General features: G+C 43.9%; 5 non-coding genes and 1 pseudogene across 5 annotated transcripts; all 6 read right to left on the bottom strand.

Annotated features, from left to right (window-relative positions):
* Positions 1–1,345: 1,345 nt before the first annotated feature.
* LOC130299365 (U2 spliceosomal RNA) lies at positions 1,346–1,536 on the bottom strand. Its single transcript, XR_008850508.1, has one exon. It is a non-coding gene; the product is annotated as a U2 spliceosomal RNA (small nuclear RNA).
* Positions 1,537–3,620: 2,084 nt separating this feature from the next.
* Positions 3,621–3,811, bottom strand: LOC130299366 (U2 spliceosomal RNA). Its single transcript, XR_008850509.1, has one exon. It is a non-coding gene; the product is annotated as a U2 spliceosomal RNA (small nuclear RNA).
* A 2,086-nt stretch (positions 3,812–5,897) lies between these two features.
* Positions 5,898–6,088, bottom strand: LOC130299367 (U2 spliceosomal RNA). The gene has a single exon (XR_008850510.1). It is a non-coding gene; the product is annotated as a U2 spliceosomal RNA (small nuclear RNA).
* Positions 6,089–8,174: 2,086 nt separating this feature from the next.
* Positions 8,175–8,345, bottom strand: LOC130299393 (U2 spliceosomal RNA; annotated as a pseudogene).
* A 7,219-nt stretch (positions 8,346–15,564) lies between these two features.
* LOC130299382 (U2 spliceosomal RNA) lies at positions 15,565–15,755 on the bottom strand. The gene has a single exon (XR_008850525.1). It is a non-coding gene; the product is annotated as a U2 spliceosomal RNA (small nuclear RNA).
* A 2,093-nt stretch (positions 15,756–17,848) lies between these two features.
* On the bottom strand, positions 17,849–18,039 carry LOC130299369 (U2 spliceosomal RNA). Its single transcript, XR_008850512.1, has one exon. It is a non-coding gene; the product is annotated as a U2 spliceosomal RNA (small nuclear RNA).
* Positions 18,040–19,458: the final 1,419 nt, after the last annotated feature.

Consider the following 19,458-nt stretch of genomic DNA (forward strand, 5'->3'; position numbering starts at 1 on the left):
GTTTACACCTAGTGATGTCAGTGGTATTGAGTGACATCACAGCACAGTGCTAAGGCTCCTGGGCCTGGACACAGCAGCGGCTGCAATATCTCAACGGAGAATACGTTTATATCTATGTGTGTGTGTGCGCATATATATATATATATATATATATATATATATATATATATATATATTTCTCCGCCGAAATCACTTTTAAACCCATTTCCACCTTTTTTTCCCTTCTCTTCCTCTTACTTTTTTTTCACGTTTTTTTACGTTTTTCTCCTTTTCGCCTCTTTTCTGGGCGTATTATTCTTCTTTTTCTTCTTTTTTTTCGTCTAATGCATACCCCATCAGTGCAGCAATGCTTATTCAATACCGCCAGCAGATGGAGACACTGGGGGATAATTTTCTAAGGATTTATACTGATTTTTCCTGTCTGAATTTGTCGCACAGAAAGTTGCAGGCCAAATATGTGTGACATTTCTGCGACTTTAGCTTCTAGAGCATTTTTACAACATTATACATAGGTGCTGAATACATAAAAAGCGACTGTTCAGCGACAGACAAGTCGCATCGGCTGAAAGTAGGCCAGAATGTCAGTCCATGTTGGAGCAGGTTTAGATACAGTCTAAAGCATAGATCTCAAAGTCTGTGCACAGAATTTAGCAAGGGCCTCGCACCTTCTGATGCATCAGGTAGGTGCACAATAGCATAGCCTAACCCTCTGTACTTTGGTCTATATTGATGCGGGACATAGACAGCCAGCTGATGACCAATCCATTAGTGCAATGGATGGCTGGAAGCATTTGTCTTTGCCTTTGCAATACCACAGAAGCAATGCATGGTCAATGTACAGCAATGACACACCTGTGTGAACAGCCAGGAGACCCCCCCCCCATGTTATGTTACATAGTTACATAGTTAGTACGGTCGAAAAAAGACATATGTCCATCACGTTCAACCAGGGAATTAAGGGGTAGGGGTGTGGCGCGATATTGGGGAAGGGATGAGATTTTATATTTCTTCATAAGCATTAATCTTATTTTGTCAATTAGGAACATTCAGCACCCACCCGCTATCAAGGCAGCTGCCTATCATGTCATGCCCTACCTGCACAGGTGTGCTGGCTACTCAAATGATCCAATTAAGGAGGCCATTTAGTCAGCAGCAGCAGAAGTCCTGTGCCTGGACGCTCCAACAGGGGCCAGACACAAGCAGAAGCAGAAGCAGCAGAAGCAGCAGCAGCACCACCTTTTGTTTTTTGGCTGCAGCAGCAGCAAGGCCCACAGGGCTGGCTAGCTGGCTAGCCAGCAAGCAGGTAGCAATGAAAGTAGGAATCTTTCTTTTTAACCCTGTAAGGGGGTGGTGCACTGTACCCGAAGATACTGCCATATCGGGTCAATGCATAGGGCGACGGAAGCAAGCTTCGAAATCGGCCCCCGTTCTCAAAAATCCATTTAATATATGGTCCCCAGATAGGGGACGTATCAGATATTAAACTGATAAGAACAGATACTACACTTGATCTTAGCCAAAAGGCCGAGAAGCGATAACCGTGAAAGGGGCGGGCCCAACAAGGTCCCCTTCATGGGCACTATCACTGCTTGCTGTCAGGGAGGCTGCCAGACAATTTTCCATGCACACTCTGGGCTGGGGGGCAGTCAACCACCAGTACACACAGCAGAACCTAAACCCATACCATTATTGCTAAGCAGCAAGACAGGGGCCCATTGCACTCCCACGGGGCCTTTTTAAATGCAATCCATAACCCGGATTTGCCAGGAACCCTTCTTACTCCTCCTACTTGCATGTGACACTGGGCTTAGGATCTGCATAGGAAACACACACACAAGCACACACCTACCTTTGTTGCCTGCAGATGCCTCCTTGGCTGTCCCCAAACGGTATCAAACCAACACCCACGGGAAGCTGTAAGCATAGAGGACATGCCTGCACCCCATTGGACTTACCTGTGTGGGTTAAATCCGGGTTATTTGACAACCTATGGCGGTGATGGTTCTGCTCAGGCAGAGCAGTGCTGATGCTCCTCATAAAGCTGTCGCTGCTGTGAAGGTTCTAGGTGACATCACAAATCCCTATGGTTACATACACAACAAAGCTGGGTTGTTGTTGTTTACACTCTGCAAGGCCTGTGGAAGTGAGTGACATCATAGCACTGTAGTTCTGAGGGTTCAAGATGGATGCAACAATCTCCTGTTGCTTCTATGAAGGCCGTAATAGACGACATCACCAAACAGCTCCATAGTCACATACACAGCAAAGGAGAGATGTTGTTTACACCTAGTGATGTCAGTGGTATTGAGTGACATCACAGCACAGTGCTAAGGCTCCTGGGCCTGGACACAGCAGCGGCTGCAATATCTCAACGGAGAATACGTTTATATCTATGTGTGTGTGTGCGCATATATATATATATATATATATATATATATATATATATTTCTCCGCCGAAATCACTTTTAAACCCATTTCCACCTTTTTTTCCCTTCTCTTCCTCTTACTTTTTTTTCACGTTTTTTTACGTTTTTCTCCTTTTCGCCTCTTTTCTGGGCGTATTATTCTTCTTTTTCTTCTTTTTTTTCGTCTAATGCATACCCCATCAGTGCAGCAATGCTTATTCAATACCGCCAGCAGATGGAGACACTGGAGGATAATTTTCTAAGGATTTATACTGATTTTTCCTGTCTGAATTTGTCGCACAGAAAGTTGCAGGCCAAATATGTGTGACATTTCTGCGACTTTAGCTTCTAGAGCATTTTTACAACATTATACATAGGTGCTGAATACATAAAAAGCGACTGTTCAGCGACAGACAAGTCGCATCGGCTGAAAGTAGGCCAGAATGTCAGTCCATGTTGGAGCAGGTTTAGATACAGTCTAAAGCATAGATCTCAAAGTCTGTGCACAGAATTTAGCAAGGGCCTCGCACCTTCTGATGCATCAGGTAGGTGCACAATAGCATAGCCTAACCCTCTGTACTTTGGTCTATATTGATGCGGGACATAGACAGCCAGCTGATGACCAATCCATTAGTGCAATGGATGGCTGGAAGCATTTGTCTTTGCCTTTGCAATACCACAGAAGCAATGCATGGTCAATGTACAGCAATGACACACCTGTGTGAACAGCCAGGAGACCCCCCCCCCCCCCCCCCCATGTTATGTTACATAGTTACATAGTTAGTACGGTCGAAAAAAGACATATGTCCATCACGTTCAACCAGGGAATTAAGGGGTAGGGGTGTGGCGCGATATTGGGGAAGGGATGAGATTTTATATTTCTTCATAAGCATTAATCTTATTTTGTCAATTAGGAACATTCAGCACCCACCCGCTATCAAGGCAGCTGCCTATCATGTCATGCCCTACCTGCACAGGTGTGCTGGCTACTCAAATGATCCAATTAAGGAGGCCATTTAGTCAGCAGCAGCAGAAGTCCTGTGCCTGGACGCTCCAACAGGGGCCAGACACAAGCAGAAGCAGAAGCAGCAGAAGCAGCAGCAGCACCACCTTTTGTTTTTTGGCTGCAGCAGCAGCAAGGCCCACAGGGCTGGCTAGCTGGCCAGCAAGCAGGTAGCAATGAAAGTAGGAATCTTTCTTTTTAACCCTGTAAGGGGGTGGTGCACTGTACCCGAAGATACTGCCATATCGGGTCAATGCATAGGGCGACGGAAGCAAGCTTCGAAATCGGCCCCCGTTCTCAAAAATCCATTTAATATATGGTCCCCAGATAGGGGACGTATCAGATATTAAACTGATAAGAACAGATACTACACTTGATCTTAGCCAAAAGGCCGAGAAGCGATAACCGTGAAAGGGGCGGGCCCAACAAGGTCCCCTTCATGGGCACTATCACTGCTTGCTGTCAGGGAGGCTGCCAGACAATTTTCCATGCACACTCTGGGCTGGGGGGCAGTCAACCACCAGTACACACAGCAGAACCTAAACCCATACCATTATTGCTAAGCAGCAAGACAGGGGCCCATTGCACTCCCACGGGGCCTTTTTAAATGCAATCCATAACCCGGATTTGCCAGGAACCCTTCTTACTCCTCCTACTTGCATGTGACACTGGGCTTAGGATCTGCATAGGAAACACACACACAAGCACACACCTACCTTTGTTGCCTGCAGATGCCTCCTTGGCTGTCCCCAAACGGTATCAAACCAACACCCACGGGAAGCTGTAAGCATAGAGGACATGCCTGCACCCCATTGGACTTACCTGTGTGGGTTAAATCCGGGTTATTTGACAACCTATGGCGGTGATGGTTCTGCTCAGGCAGAGCAGTGCTGATGCTCCTCATAAAGCTGTCGCTGCTGTGAAGGTTCTAGGTGACATCACAAATCCCTATGGTTACATACACAACAAAGCTGGGTTGTTGTTGTTTACACTCTGCAAGGCCTGTGGAAGTGAGTGACATCATAGCACTGTAGTTCTGAGGGTTCAAGATGGATGCAACAATCTCCTGTTGCTTCTATGAAGGCCGTAATAGACGACATCACCAAACAGCTCCATAGTCACATACACAGCAAAGGAGAGATGTTGTTTACACCTAGTGATGTCAGTGGTATTGAGTGACATCACAGCACAGTGCTAAGGCTCCTGGGCCTGGACACAGCAGCGGCTGCAATATCTCAACGGAGAATACGTTTATATCTATGTGTGTGTGTGCGCATATATATATATATATATATATATATATATATATATATATATATATTTCTCCGCCGAAATCACTTTTAAACCCATTTCCACCTTTTTTTCCCTTCTCTTCCTCTTACTTTTTTTTCACGTTTTTTTACGTTTTTCTCCTTTTCGCCTCTTTTCTGGGCGTATTATTCTTCTTTTTCTTCTTTTTTTTCGTCTAATGCATACCCCATCAGTGCAGCAATGCTTATTCAATACCGCCAGCAGATGGAGACACTGGGGGATAATTTTCTAAGGATTTATACTGATTTTTCCTGTCTGAATTTGTCGCACAGAAAGTTGCAGGCCAAATATGTGTGACATTTCTGCGACTTTAGCTTCTAGAGCATTTTTACAACATTATACATAGGTGCTGAATACATAAAAAGCGACTGTTCAGCGACAGACAAGTCGCATCGGCTGAAAGTAGGCCAGAATGTCAGTCCATGTTGGAGCAGGTTTAGATACAGTCTAAAGCATAGATCTCAAAGTCTGTGCACAGAATTTAGCAAGGGCCTCGCACCTTCTGATGCATCAGGTAGGTGCACAATAGCATAGCCTAACCCTCTGTACTTTGGTCTATATTGATGCGGGACATAGACAGCCAGCTGATGACCAATCCATTAGTGCAATGGATGGCTGGAAGCATTTGTCTTTGCCTTTGCAATACCACAGAAGCAATGCATGGTCAATGTACAGCAATGACACACCTGTGTGAACAGCCAGGAGACCCCCCCCCCATGTATGTTACATAGTTACATAGTTAGTACGGTCGAAAAAAGACATATGTCCATCACGTTCAACCAGGGAATTAAGGGGTAGGGGTGTGGCGCGATATTGGGGAAGGGATGAGATTTTATATTTCTTCATAAGCATTAATCTTATTTTGTCAATTAGGAACATTCAGCACCCACCCGCTATCAAGGCAGCTGCCTATCATGTCATGCCCTACCTGCACAGGTGTGCTGGCTACTCAAATGATCCAATTAAGGAGGCCATTTAGTCAGCAGCAGCAGAAGTCCTGTGCCTGGACGCTCCAACAGGGGCCAGACACAAGCAGAAGCAGAAGCAGCAGAAGCAGCAGCAGCACCACCTTTTGTTTTTTGGCTGCAGCAGCAGCAAGGCCCACAGGGCTGGCTAGCTGGCTAGCCAGCAAGCAGGTAGCAATGAAAGTAGGAATCTTTCTTTTTAACCCTGTAAGGGGGTGGTGCACTGTACCCGAAGATACTGCCATATCGGGTCAATGCATAGGGCGACGGAAGCAAGCTTCGAAATCGGCCCCCGTTCTCAAAAATCCATTTAATATATGGTCCCCAGATAGGGGACGTATCAGATATTAAACTGATAAGAACAGATACTACACTTGATCTTAGCCAAAAGGCCGAGAAGCGATAACCGTGAAAGGGGCGGGCCCAACAAGGTCCCCTTCATGGGCACTATCACTGCTTGCTGTCAGGGAGGCTGCCAGACAATTTTCCATGCACACTCTGGGCTGGGGGGCAGTCAACCACCAGTACACACAGCAGAACCTAAACCCATACCATTATTGCTAAGCAGCAAGACAGGGGCCCATTGCACTCCCACGGGGCCTTTTTAAATGCAATCCATAACCCGGATTTGCCAGGAACCCTTCTTACTCCTCCTACTTGCATGTGACACTGGGCTTAGGATCTGCATAGGAAACACACACACAAGCACACACCTACCTTTGTTGCCTGCAGATGCCTCCTTGGCTGTCCCCAAACGGTATCAAACCAACACCCACGGGAAGCTGTAAGCATAGAGGACATGCCTGCACCCCATTGGACTTACCTGTGTGGGTTAAATCCGGGTTATTTGACAACCTATGGCGGTGATGGTTCTGCTCAGGCAGAGCAGTGCTGATGCTCCTCATAAAGCTGTCGCTGCTGTGAAGGTTCTAGGTGACATCACAAATCCCTATGGTTACATACACAACAAAGCTGGGTTGTTGTTGTTTACACTCTGCAAGGCCTGTGGAAGTGAGTGACATCATAGCACTGTAGTTCTGAGGGTTCAAGATGGATGCAACAATCTCCTGTTGCTTCTATGAAGGCCGTAATAGACGACATCACCAAACAGCTCCATAGTCACATACACAGCAAAGGAGAGATGTTGTTTACACCTAGTGATGTCAGTGGTATTGAGTGACATCACAGCACAGTGCTAAGGCTCCTGGGCCTGGACACAGCAGCGGCTGCAATATCTCAACGGAGAATACGTTTATATCTATGTGTGTGTGTGCGCATATATATATATATATATATATATATATATATATATTTCTCCGCCGAAATCACTTTTAAACCCATTTCCACCTTTTTTTCCCTTCTCTTCCTCTTACTTTTTTTTCACGTTTTTTTACGTTTTTCTCCTTTTCGCCTCTTTTCTGGGCGTATTATTCTTCTTTTTCTTCTTTTTTTTCGTCTAATGCATACCCCATCAGTGCAGCAATGCTTATTCAATACCGCCAGCAGATGGAGACACTGGGGGATAATTTTCTAAGGATTTATACAGATTTTTCCTGTCTGAATTTGTCGCACAGAAAGTTGCAGGCCAAATATGTGTGACATTTCTGCGACTTTAGCTTCTAGAGCATTTTTACAACATTATACATAGGTGCTGAATACATAAAAAGCGACTGTTCAGCGACAGACAAGTCGCATCGGCTGAAAGTAGGCCAGAATGTCAGTCCATGTTGGAGCAGGTTTAGATACAGTCTAAAGCATAGATCTCAAAGTCTGTGCACAGAATTTAGCAAGGGCCTCGCACCTTCTGATGCATCAGGTAGGTGCACAATAGCATAGCCTAACCCTCTGTACTTTGGTCTATATTGATGCGGGACATAGACAGCCAGCTGATGACCAATCCATTAGTGCAATGGATGGCTGGAAGCATTTGTCTTTGCCTTTGCAATACCACAGAAGCAATGCATGGTCAATGTACAGCAATGACACACCTGTGTGAACAGCCAGGAGACCCCCCCCCCCCCCCCCCCATGTTATGTTACATAGTTACATAGTTAGTACGGTCGAAAAAAGACATATGTCCATCACGTTCAACCAGGGAATTAAGGGGTAGGGGTGTGGCGCGATATTGGGGAAGGGATGAGATTTTATATTTCTTCATAAGCATTAATCTTATTTTGTCAATTAGGAACATTCAGCACCCACCCGCTATCAAGGCAGCTGCCTATCATGTCATGCCCTACCTGCACAGGTGTGCTGGCTACTCAAATGATCCAATTAAGGAGGCCATTTAGTCAGCAGCAGCAGAAGTCCTGTGCCTGGACGCTCCAACAGGGGCCAGACACAAGCAGAAGCAGAAGCAGCAGAAGCAGCAGCAGCACCACCTTTTGTTTTTTGGCTGCAGCAGCAGCAAGGCCCACAGGGCTGGCTAGCTGGCTAGCCAGCAAGCAGGTAGCAATGAAAGTAGGAATCTTTCTTTTTAACCCTGTAAGGGGGTGGTGCACTGTACCCGAAGATACTGCCATATCGGGTCAATGCATAGGGCGACGGAAGCAAGCTTCGAAATCGGCCCCCGTTCTCAAAAATCCATTTAATATATGGTCCCCAGATAGGGGACGTATCAGATATTAAACTGATAAGAACAGATTTTTTTTTTTTTTTTTTTTTTTTTTTTTTTTTTTTTTTTTCCTCAGTTACAGACTATTGTTTGGACGATCATCAGGTCACCTACCAAGACTCGTCACTTAAAACAATATCTGAAAAAACATCATACGGAAAAAACTAACTAAGGGAACCGAGTGCCAAGAAAAAGTGACCAAACAACAAAACAAAAAAACATGTCAAAAACAATCACAGAAATTGGTCAAAAACTTACAGCTTTCTCCTTTACGTACTTCTTATAAATTTTTCCATCGTGTATGCATCCAGATTTTCTCCGCTTCTTCTTCACCAATTCTCTTTTTTTCCAGTAGAAAGATAGCAAAAATCCTTCCTAAAAACAATCTTTTCAATTCCCTCGGAGAAATAACAACATTTTTAAAAACAAGCAAATTGCGTGAGTCCCATAAAACCTCTTTAAAAACAGAAAAAAGAATCCAATTAGTACGTGTATCTTCCTTTTTACTAAGATCTTGACCAATAAAAACTTTCTCAAAAGAAAAACTGTTATATCCAGTGAGTTGGATTAAAAACTTCTTTAAAAACATAAAAAATTCTTTTGCATAAAAACAGTCCCAATAAAGATGCACTAAGTCTTCTCTACCTCCACAACCCTCTCTTGGGCATCTGTCACTTATTCTCAAACCTCTTCCATTTAAAAAAGATCGGGTTGGGAGGCAGCCATGAAAGGACATCCAACTAACGTCTTTTTGTCTGTTTGATAGTCCAATAACTTTAAAAAACTTCCAAATCTTCACAGACTGAGCATTAGTGCAGAATGGTACTTCATATAATCTCTCATTTTTCCTTATTTCTTGTTCTATTTTCTTTTTATCAGGTTCACCTAAAGAGCTCAAACCAAATTGATCATTGAAAGACCTGAGGAGCACATAGAAGGTAGGTATCACATGTGCTATGGGTCTCCTCAAATCCCTCTCACACCAGCCCCATTTGGAAAACAACCATCCTGCAAGGTATTTACTCATGTCTGCCGCCCTATTATTGCACTGTATCAATTTAAAAATTAAAAGAAAATAGTGCACCTTTAAAAACAGATCAATGTTTGGAAAGTTATATCCGCCCAAATTCATACTCTTCATCACTTCTTCTCTTCTCATTTTCTCCATCTTAGACCCCCAGAAGAACACAAAAAGCTTCCTTGTGACTCTCCTAGTCCATAACTTCCCTGGAGGAAGCACCATAGCCGTATACAAGAGAAGCGGTAGGATTACAGACTTAATGATAAGAACTTTCCCTTTAAGTGACAAGTTCCTTAACCTCCAGAAGGATAGCTTCTTCTCAATTTTACTGTCCAAAGTCTCATAACTTTTCTTTCCTTTGAGGTCTTTATCAAATATCACTCCTAGCACTTCAATGTCTTCTTTTTCCTTAACACCATCCACTACTATATTCTCTTGGTTCCCAAAACTGCATAATTGGCACTTCCCCCAGTTCACATTCATCCCAGCCACACAACAAAAAATCCTCACATGCAAATTTACTCTGTTGAGATCTGCTTGGGATGTACAAGTAAAAACCACATCGTCCATATAACTTAAAACCTTTAACTTACTACCATCACTACCTGGAATAAAAACACCACTCACACATTTATCTTTCTGCACATTCTTCAACAGGCCCTCTATAACGCATATAAACAGAATTGGGGAGAGTGGGCATCCCTGTCTGACTCCAGACAAGACATTAAAAGCAGGCCCCACATGCCCATTTACTAAAATCTGACTTGTCACCCCATGATAAAAACTCATAATAACAGATAATAACTTTTCTGGAATACCTAAGTGTTTTAAAGCAATGAACATAAAATCATGTGCAACCTTATCATAAGCCTTTTCAAAATCTATGGACTCAACAAACAGTGCATTCTTGTTAAAGTTACTGTAATAAATAGAGTCTCTTAAAAGCAATAAATTATCTGTTATTTTTCTTTTCGGTACTGCACAAACTTGGTATTCTCCCACAAGGTGGTCCACTACATCACTCAGTCTATTAGCCACAATCTTAGCAATTATCTTGTAGTCACAATTTAATAAAGTTATAGGTCTCCAATTTTTAAGATCTCTGCCATCACCTTTTTTATGAATTAATGTTATGACCCCTTTCTTCATAGATTCAGCTAAAACACCTGAGTTAAAAACATATTGCACCACCCGTGTAAACTCTTTACTTAAAATATTCCAGAACGCGGAATAAAACTCAGCGGGGAGACCATCACAGCCTGGTGTCTTCCCTTTGGCCATCTTATCCAGGGCCTGCTTGATCTCCCCTTCACTAACATCATCAATCAAAAAATCTACTTTTTCAACAGGAACATTATTCTCCAAAATATTACAATAATCATTCATCTCCGTCTCACTGGCTCTGCTCTTATTACTAAAGAGTGTCTCATAAAATCTGCCAATCTCCTTCACCATCTCCTCTCCAAAAACTTCCCCCGTAGGGGTAAAAACAGATTTAAAAACACCTTTAGCATTAAAACATTTTTTAAAGAAATACCGTGTACACTGCTCATTTTCTTCTAGGTGCTGCACTTTAGACTTATATACAATATTCCTTCCCTTTTCCAACAACCTTTTTTTCATCTCCCCCTTCACCTTAACAATCTCATCCTCCACCTCCACACCAACACGTTTAAACTTATAGAGAGTCTCTAACCGGGATACAAGCCTTTCATCACTCCTCCTCTTCTCTTGTGCTCTCTTTATGCAAAACATCTTAAAGAAATTAGAAAACTCTCCTTTAGCCCATTCCCACCACACTAAGACATTACTAAAATCAGGTTGTTTAGAAACACAGGATAAAAACACATGATTAAAACCAGCCATTACTTCCTCATCTTCCAATAGACTTACATTTAATTTCCAGAGCCCCCTCCCAAAATGAAGGGACTCTGTGACACTTATCTCAGCCGACACCATCTTGTGGTCTGAGAAAGTTGACATCATTTGATTGCACCGGACCACCTTAATCCCATCAGAGACCAGGATGTAATCGATCCGGGATTTACAGCGGCCACTATCTGATATGTACGTATATCTTTCATCAGTGCTAACCATCAGTCCAACATCAGTAAAATGCAAGTCTTGAATAATTTGATTTAAAACATTGGAAGTAATATCAGTTCTAACCTCAGCAGAGCTCTCACGATCATTGACGGATCTAATGCAGTTAAAATCGCCAACAATAATAGTATCTTCACGACCAGGGATAAAAAACTTAAGGGACTCTAAAAAAGACAAACGTGCTTGTTTTTCTGCTGGAGCATACACATTAAAAATTCTCATCCTCTGGCCCAAAACCTCAAAAATTAAAACCATACAACGACCAGGTACTAAAGTTTGGCAATTTAAAACTTTAATGTCCCTGTTTCGCAATAAAATCCCAACACCTTCATTTTTGTTTTCTGCACATGTGGACCAGAAGGACTGCCCACACTTCCACTCATTTGCATAAGGTGCTGACTTTATTGCACACTCCTGTAAACATATCACATCACTTCTAACATTCTCAAGAATATCAAAAATTGCAGCTCTCCTAATTTCAGACTCAATACTTCTTACATTAATAGTTGTTACAACCAAAGTCATAATAACTAGGAAAAGAAAACCAAATGCTTTAAAATCCATCTTAACTTAGAAATTAACATTTTGGCCTTCAACTTTCCTATGTAAACTTGCAAAACAATCAGGCGACCCTATGTTAGAGTCCCTGTCTATTTCATTATCACTACCAAGAACAAGGGCTTCCTGATCCTCAGACCAGCTCCCTGTCTTACACCTTTTATTCACAACCTGCACATCCTCATCTTCCTCCTCCTCTTCTTCCTTACTGCGAGAAACTCTCTGACCAGGTGTTAGAGATCTCTGAGATGACCCAACAACTTCCATTCCCTCCTCCTCCCCCACAATTGGGTTTGGACATTCAATATCATCCATAGCCTCTTCACTAGAAAGAACATCACCATACACTGTCTCAATTTTCTCCACCACTTTCACTTTTTTTGCTTTTTTCTTTTTCACCAAGGTAAATTCACCTCCCACACCTGTCTCCTCACCAGTCACAGCAGTGGAAACACCCTCCTCCCCTGACCTCTCCTGAGTGCTAATGTGCTCCACTATCACAGAACTTTCCTCAGCCACCTGTGCCACATTAACACTCACACTCACACTCTCACCAACTCCAGGAACAAACCTCCCTCCCCCTTTTTCTCTTTGTTCTCCTCTATTCCCAGCTGCATCAGCATAACTTCTCTTCTTTTTATACCACATATCACAGCCTCTTGCCAAATGTTCCTCACTTCCACAGATATCACATGTCTTCTTCTCTGTACAAATACTTGCTTCATGACCAGTTTTCCCACAATTTCTGCAACATTCTCCTTTCTCAGGGCAATAATCCTGCACATGGCCATAGGCATGGCACTTTCTACAATATTGCAACTGGCCTTCATAAAAGCAGAAACCTCTCTCTCCTCCGATAGAAAACACCTGTGGTATGCTCTTCCTTCCATCTTGCATTCCTTCATCTTTTTTAAATTTTACAATAAACTTTCTCTTACAATTAAAGTACCCAAACTTGTTCTTAAGTCTTCCTATAAATTTCACTTCCTCGCAATACCGGAACAAAAAGTTTGTAACCATTTCATCAGAAACCTTAGGATTATACATGTGGACAATTACTACCTTTGTTGTATTCATAAATAACGGTTCCACTTTAATCTTCTTCATTATAGCAGGCTCACTTTTCCTCTTCATTTCTTCAAGATCCATATAGACTCTCTGGCAAATCTCAGAACCACAAAAAGTAATATCATAAATTCCTTGCCTAGGAAAATCCTGTATAGCCAATACATTCCATACCTGTAGGTAATCAAGCATGCGAAGAATCTCCACAACGATTTGGTCAAGTCCGATCGTCCCCCGGTGCTCGCCAGGAACGTAGATCCGCACCGTGTCCTCAAGTCCACGCGCCTTCTCGCTCATTTTTGCAGGTAAAACCCACGATCGCAGCTCAGCAACAATCCAGGGCCCCCCGTAAAGAGGGCCCCGATCACCACTCCTTTCAACCCAAACCACGCACAGAAATCCACACGTGATCTTAGCCAAAAGGCCGAGAAGCGATAACCGTGAAAGGGGCGGGCCCAACAAGGTCCCCTTCATGGGCACTATCACTGCTTGCTGTCAGGGAGGCTGCCAGACAATTTTCCATGCACACTCTGGGCTGGGGGCAGTCAACCACCAGTACACACAGCAGAACCTAAACCCATACCATTATTGCTAAGCAGCAAGACAGGGGCCCATTGCACTCCCACGGGGCCTTTTTAAATGCAATCCATAACCCGGATTTGCCAGGAACCCTTCTTACTCCTCCTACTTGCATGTGACACTGGGCTTAGGATCTGCATAGGAAACACACACACAAGCACACACCTACCTTTGTTGCCTGCAGATGCCTCCTTGGCTGTCCCCAAACGGTATCAAACCAACACCCACGGGAAGCTGTAAGCATAGAGGACATGCCTGCACCCCATTGGACTTACCTGTGTGGGTTAAATCCGGGTTATTTGACAACCTATGGCGGTGATGGTTCTGCTCAGGCAGAGCAGTGCTGATGCTCCTCATAAAGCTGTCGCTGCTGTGAAGGTTCTAGGTGACATCACAAATCCCTATGGTTACATACACAACAAAGCTGGGTTGTTGTTGTTTACACTCTGCAAGGCCTGTGGAAGTGAGTGACATCATAGCACTGTAGTTCTGAGGGTTCAAGATGGATGCAACAATCTCCTGTTGCTTCTATGAAGGCCATAATAGACGACATCACCAAACAGCTCCATAGTCACATACACAGCAAAGGAGAGATGTTGTTTACACCTAGTGATGTCAGTGGTATTGAGTGACATCACAGCACAGTGCTAAGGCTCCTGGGCCTGGACACAGCAGCGGCTGCAATATCTCAACGGAGAATACGTTTATATCTATGTGTGTGTGTGCGCATATATATATATATATATATATATATATATATATATATATATATTTCTCCGCCGAGATCACTTTTAAACCCATTTCCACCTTTTTTTCCCTTCTCTTCCTCTTACTTTTTTTTCACGTTTTTTTACGTTTTTCTCCTTTTCGCCTCTTTTCTGGGCGTATTATTCTTCTTTTTCTTCTTTTTTTTCGTCTAATGCATACCCCATCAGTGCAGCAATGCTTATTCAATACCGCCAGCAGATGGAGACACTGGGGGATAATTTTCTAAGGATTTATACTGATTTTTCCTGTCTGAATTTGTCGCACAGAAAGTTGCAGGCCAAATATGTGTGACATTTCTGCGACTTTAGCTTCTAGAGCATTTTTACAACATTATACATAGGTGCTGAATACATAAAAAGCGACTGTTCAGCGACAGACAAGTCGCATCGGCTGAAAGTAGGCCAGAATGTCAGTCCATGTTGGAGCAGGTTTAGATACAGTCTAAAGCATAGATCTCAAAGTCTGTGCACAGAATTTAGCAAGGGCCTCGCACCTTCTGATGCATCAGGTAGGTGCACAATAGCATAGCCTAACCCTCTGTACTTTGGTCTATATTGATGCGGGACATAGACAGCCAGCTGATGACCAATCCATTAGTGCAATGGATGGCTGGAAGCATTTGTCTTTGCCTTTGCAATACCACAGAAGCAATGCATGGTCAATGTACAGCAATGACACACCTGTGTGAACAGCCAGGAGACCCCCCCCCATGTTATGTTACATAGTTACATAGTTAGTACGGTCGAAAAAAGACATATGTCCATCACGTTCAACCAGGGAATTAAGGGGTAGGGGTGTGGCGCGATATTGGGGAAGGGATGAGATTTTATATTTCTTCATAAGCATTAATCTTATTTTGTCAATTAGGAACATTCAGCACCCACCCGCTATCAAGGCAGCTGCCTATCATGTCATGCCCTACCTGCACAGGTGTGCTGGCTACTCAAATGATCCAATTAAGGAGGCCATTTAGTCAGCAGCAGCAGAAGTCCTGTGCCTGGACGCTCCAACAGGGGCCAGACACAAGCAGAAGCAGAAGCAGCAGAAGCAGCAGCAGCACCACCTTTTGTTTTTTGGCTGCAGCAGCAGCAAGGCCCACAGGGCTGGCTAGCTGGCTAGCCAGCAAGCAGGTAGCAATGAAAGTAGGAATCTTTCTTTTTAACCCTGTAAGGGGGTGGTGCACTGTACCCGAAGATACTGCCATATCGGGTCAATGCATAGGGCGACGGAAGCAAGCTTCGAAATCGGCCCCCGTTCTCAAAAATCCATTTAATATATGGTCCCCAGATAGGGGACGTATCAGATATTAAACTGATAAGAACAGATACTACACTTGATCTTAGCCAAAAGGCCGAGAAGAGATAACCGTGAAAGGGGCGGGCCCAACAAGGTCCCCTTCATGGGCACTATCACTGCTTGCTGTCAGGGAGGCTGCCAGACAATTTTCCATGCACACTCTGGGCTGGGGGGCAGTCAACCACCAGTACACACAGCAGAACCTAAACCCATACCATTATTGCTAAGCAGCAAGACAGGGGCCCATTGCACTCCCACGGGGCCTTTTTAAATGCAATCCATAACCCGGATTTGCCAGGAACCCTTCTTACTCCTCCTACTTGCATGTGACACTGGGCTTAGGATCTGCATAGGAAACACACACACAAGCACACACCTACCTTTGTTGCCTGCAGATGCCTCCTTGGCTGTCCCCAAACGGTATCAAACCAACACCCACGGGAAGCTGTAAGCATAGAGGACATGCCTGCACCCCATTGGACTTACCTGTGTGGGTTAAATCCGGGTTATTTGACAACCTATGGCGGTGATGGTTCTGCTCAGGCAGAGCAGTGCTGATGCTCCTCATAAAGCTGTCGCTGCTGTGAAGGTTCTAGGTGACATCACAAATCCCTATGGTTACATACACAACAAAGCTGGGTTGTTGTTGTTTACACTCTGCAAGGCCTGTGGAAGTGAGTGACATCATAGCACTGTAGTTCTGAGGGTTCAAGATGGATGCAACAATCTCCTGTTGCTTCTATGAAGGCCGTAATAGACGACATCACCAAACAGCTCCATAGTCACATACACAGCAAAGGAGAGATGTTGTTTACACCTAGTGATGTCAGTGGTATTGAGTGACATCACAGCACAGTGCTAAGGCTCCTGGGCCTGGACACAGCAGCGGCTGCAATATCTCAACGGAGAATACGTTTATATCTATGTGTGTGTGTGCGCATATATATATATATATATATATATATATATATATATATATATATATTTCTCCGCCGAAATCACTTTTAAACCCATTTCCACCTTTTTTTCCCTTCTCTTCCTCTTACTTTTTTTTCACGTTTTTTTACGTTTTTCTCCTTTTCGCCTCTTTTCTGGGCGTATTATTCTTCTTTTTCTTCTTTTTTTTCGTCTAATGCATACCCCATCAGTGCAGCAATGCTTATTCAATACCGCCAGCAGATGGAGACACTGGGGGATAATTTTCTAAGGATTTATACTGATTTTTCCTGTCTGAATTTGTCGCACAGAAAGTTGCAGGCCAAATATGTGTGACATTTCTGCGACTTTAGCTTCTAGAGCATTTTTACAACATTATACATAGGTGCTGAATACATAAAAAGCGACTGTTCAGCGACAGACAAGTCGCATCGGCTGAAAGTAGGCCAGAATGTCAGTCCATGTTGGAGCAGGTTTAGATACAGTCTAAAGCATAGATCTCAAAGTCTGTGCACAGAATTTAGCAAGGGCCTCGCACCTTCTGATGCATCAGGTAGGTGCACAATAGCATAGCCTAACCCTCTGTACTTTGGTCTATATTGATGCGGGACATAGACAGCCAGCTGATGACCAATCCATTAGTGCAATGGATGGCTGGAAGCATTTGTCTTTGCCTTTGCAATACCACAGAAGCAATGCATGGTCAATGTACAGCAATGACACACCTGTGTGAACAGCCAGGAGACCCCCCCCCCCCCCCCATGTTATGTTACATAGTTACATAGTTAGTACGGTCGAAAAAAGACATATGTCCATCACGTTCAACCAGGGAATTAAGGGGTAGGGGTGTGGCGCGATATTGGGGAAGGGATGAGATTTTATATTTCTTCATAAGCATTAATCTTATTTTGTCAATTAGGAACATTCAGCACCCACCCGCTATCAAGGCAGCTGCCTATCATGTCATGCCCTACCTGCACAGGTGTGCTGGCTACTCAAATGATCCAATTAAGGAGGCCATTTAGTCAGCAGCAGCAGAAGTCCTGTGCCTGGACGCTCCAACAGGGGCCAGACACAAGCAGAAGCAGAAGCAGCAGAAGCAGCAGCAGCACCACCTTTTGTTTTTTGGCTGCAGCAGCAGCAAGGCCCACAGGGCTGGCTAGCTGGCTAGCCAGCAAGCAGGTAGCAATGAAAGTAGGAATCTTTCTTTTTAACCCTGTAAGGGGGTGGTGCACTGTACCCGAAGATACTGCCATATCGGGTCAATGCATAGGGCGACGGAAGCAAGCTTCGAAATCGGCCCCCGTTCTCAAAAATCCATTTAATATATGGTCCCCAGATAGGGGACGTATCAGATATTAAACTGATAAGAACAGATACTACACTTGATCTTAGCCAAAAGGCCGAGAAGCGATAACCGTGAAAGGGGCGGGCCCAACAAGGTCCCCTTCATGGGCACTATCACTGCTTGCTGTCAGGGAGGCTGCCAGACAATTTTCCATGCACACTCTGGGCTGGGGGGCAGTCAACCACCAGTACACACAGCAGAACCTAAACCCATACCATTATTGCTAAGCAGCAAGACAGGGGCCCATTGCACTCCCACGGGGCCTTTTTAAATGCAATCCATAACCCGGATTTGCCAGGAACCCTTCTTACTCCTCCTACTTGCATGTGACACTGGGCTTAGGATCTGCATAGGAAACACACACACAAGCACACACCTACCTTTGTTGCCTGCAGATGCCTCCTTGGCTGTCCCCAAACGGTATCAAACCAACACCCACGGGAAGCTGTAAGCATAGAGGACATGCCTGCACCCCATTGGACTTACCTGTGTGGGTTAAATCCGGGTTATTTGACAACCTATGGCGGTGATGGTTCTGCTCAGGCAGAGCAGTGCTGATGCTCCTCATAAAGCTGTCGCTGCTGTGAAGGTTCTAGGTGACATCACAAATCCCTATGGTTACATACACAACAAAGCTGGGTTGTTGTTGTTTACACTCTGCAAGGCCTGTGGAAGTGAGTGACATCATAGCACTGTAGTTCTGAGGGTTCAAGATGGATGCAACAATCTCCTGTTGCTTCTATGAAGGCCGTAATAGACGACATCACCAAACAGCTCCATAGTCACATACACAGCAAAGGAGAGATGTTGTTTACACCTAGTGATGTCAGTGGTATTGAGTGACATCACAGCACAGTGCTAAGGCTCCTGGGCCTGGACACAGCAGCGGCTGCAATATCTCAACGGAGAATACGTTTATATCTATGTGTGTGTGTGCGCATATATATATATATATATATATATATATATATATATATATATATTTCTCCGCCGAAATCACTTTTAAACCCATTTCCACCTTTTTTTCCCTTCTCTTCCTCTTACTTTTTTTTCACGTTTTTTTACGTTTTTCTCCTTTTCGCCTCTTTTCTGGGCGTATTATTCTTCTTTTTCTTCTTTTTTTTCGTCTAATGCATACCCCATCAGTGCAGCAATGCTTATTCAATACCGCCAGCAGATGGAGACACTGGGGGATAATTTTCTAAGGATTTATACTGATTTTTCCTGTCTGAATTTGTCGCACAGAAAGTTGCAGGCCAAATATGTGTGACATTTCTGCGACTTTAGCTTCTAGAGCATTTTTACAACATTATACATAGGTGCTGAATACATAAAAAGCGACTGTTCAGCGACAGACAAGTCGCATCGGCTGAAAGTAGGCCAGAATGTCAGTCCATGTTGGAGCAGGTTTAGATACAGTCTAAAGCATAGATCTCAAAGTCTGTGCACAGAATTTAGCAAGGGCCTCGCACCTTCTGATGCATCA

Source organism: Hyla sarda, unplaced genomic scaffold (assembly GCF_029499605.1).
Source record: "Hyla sarda isolate aHylSar1 unplaced genomic scaffold, aHylSar1.hap1 scaffold_1047, whole genome shotgun sequence".
Taxonomy (NCBI): Eukaryota; Metazoa; Chordata; class Amphibia; order Anura; family Hylidae; genus Hyla; species Hyla sarda.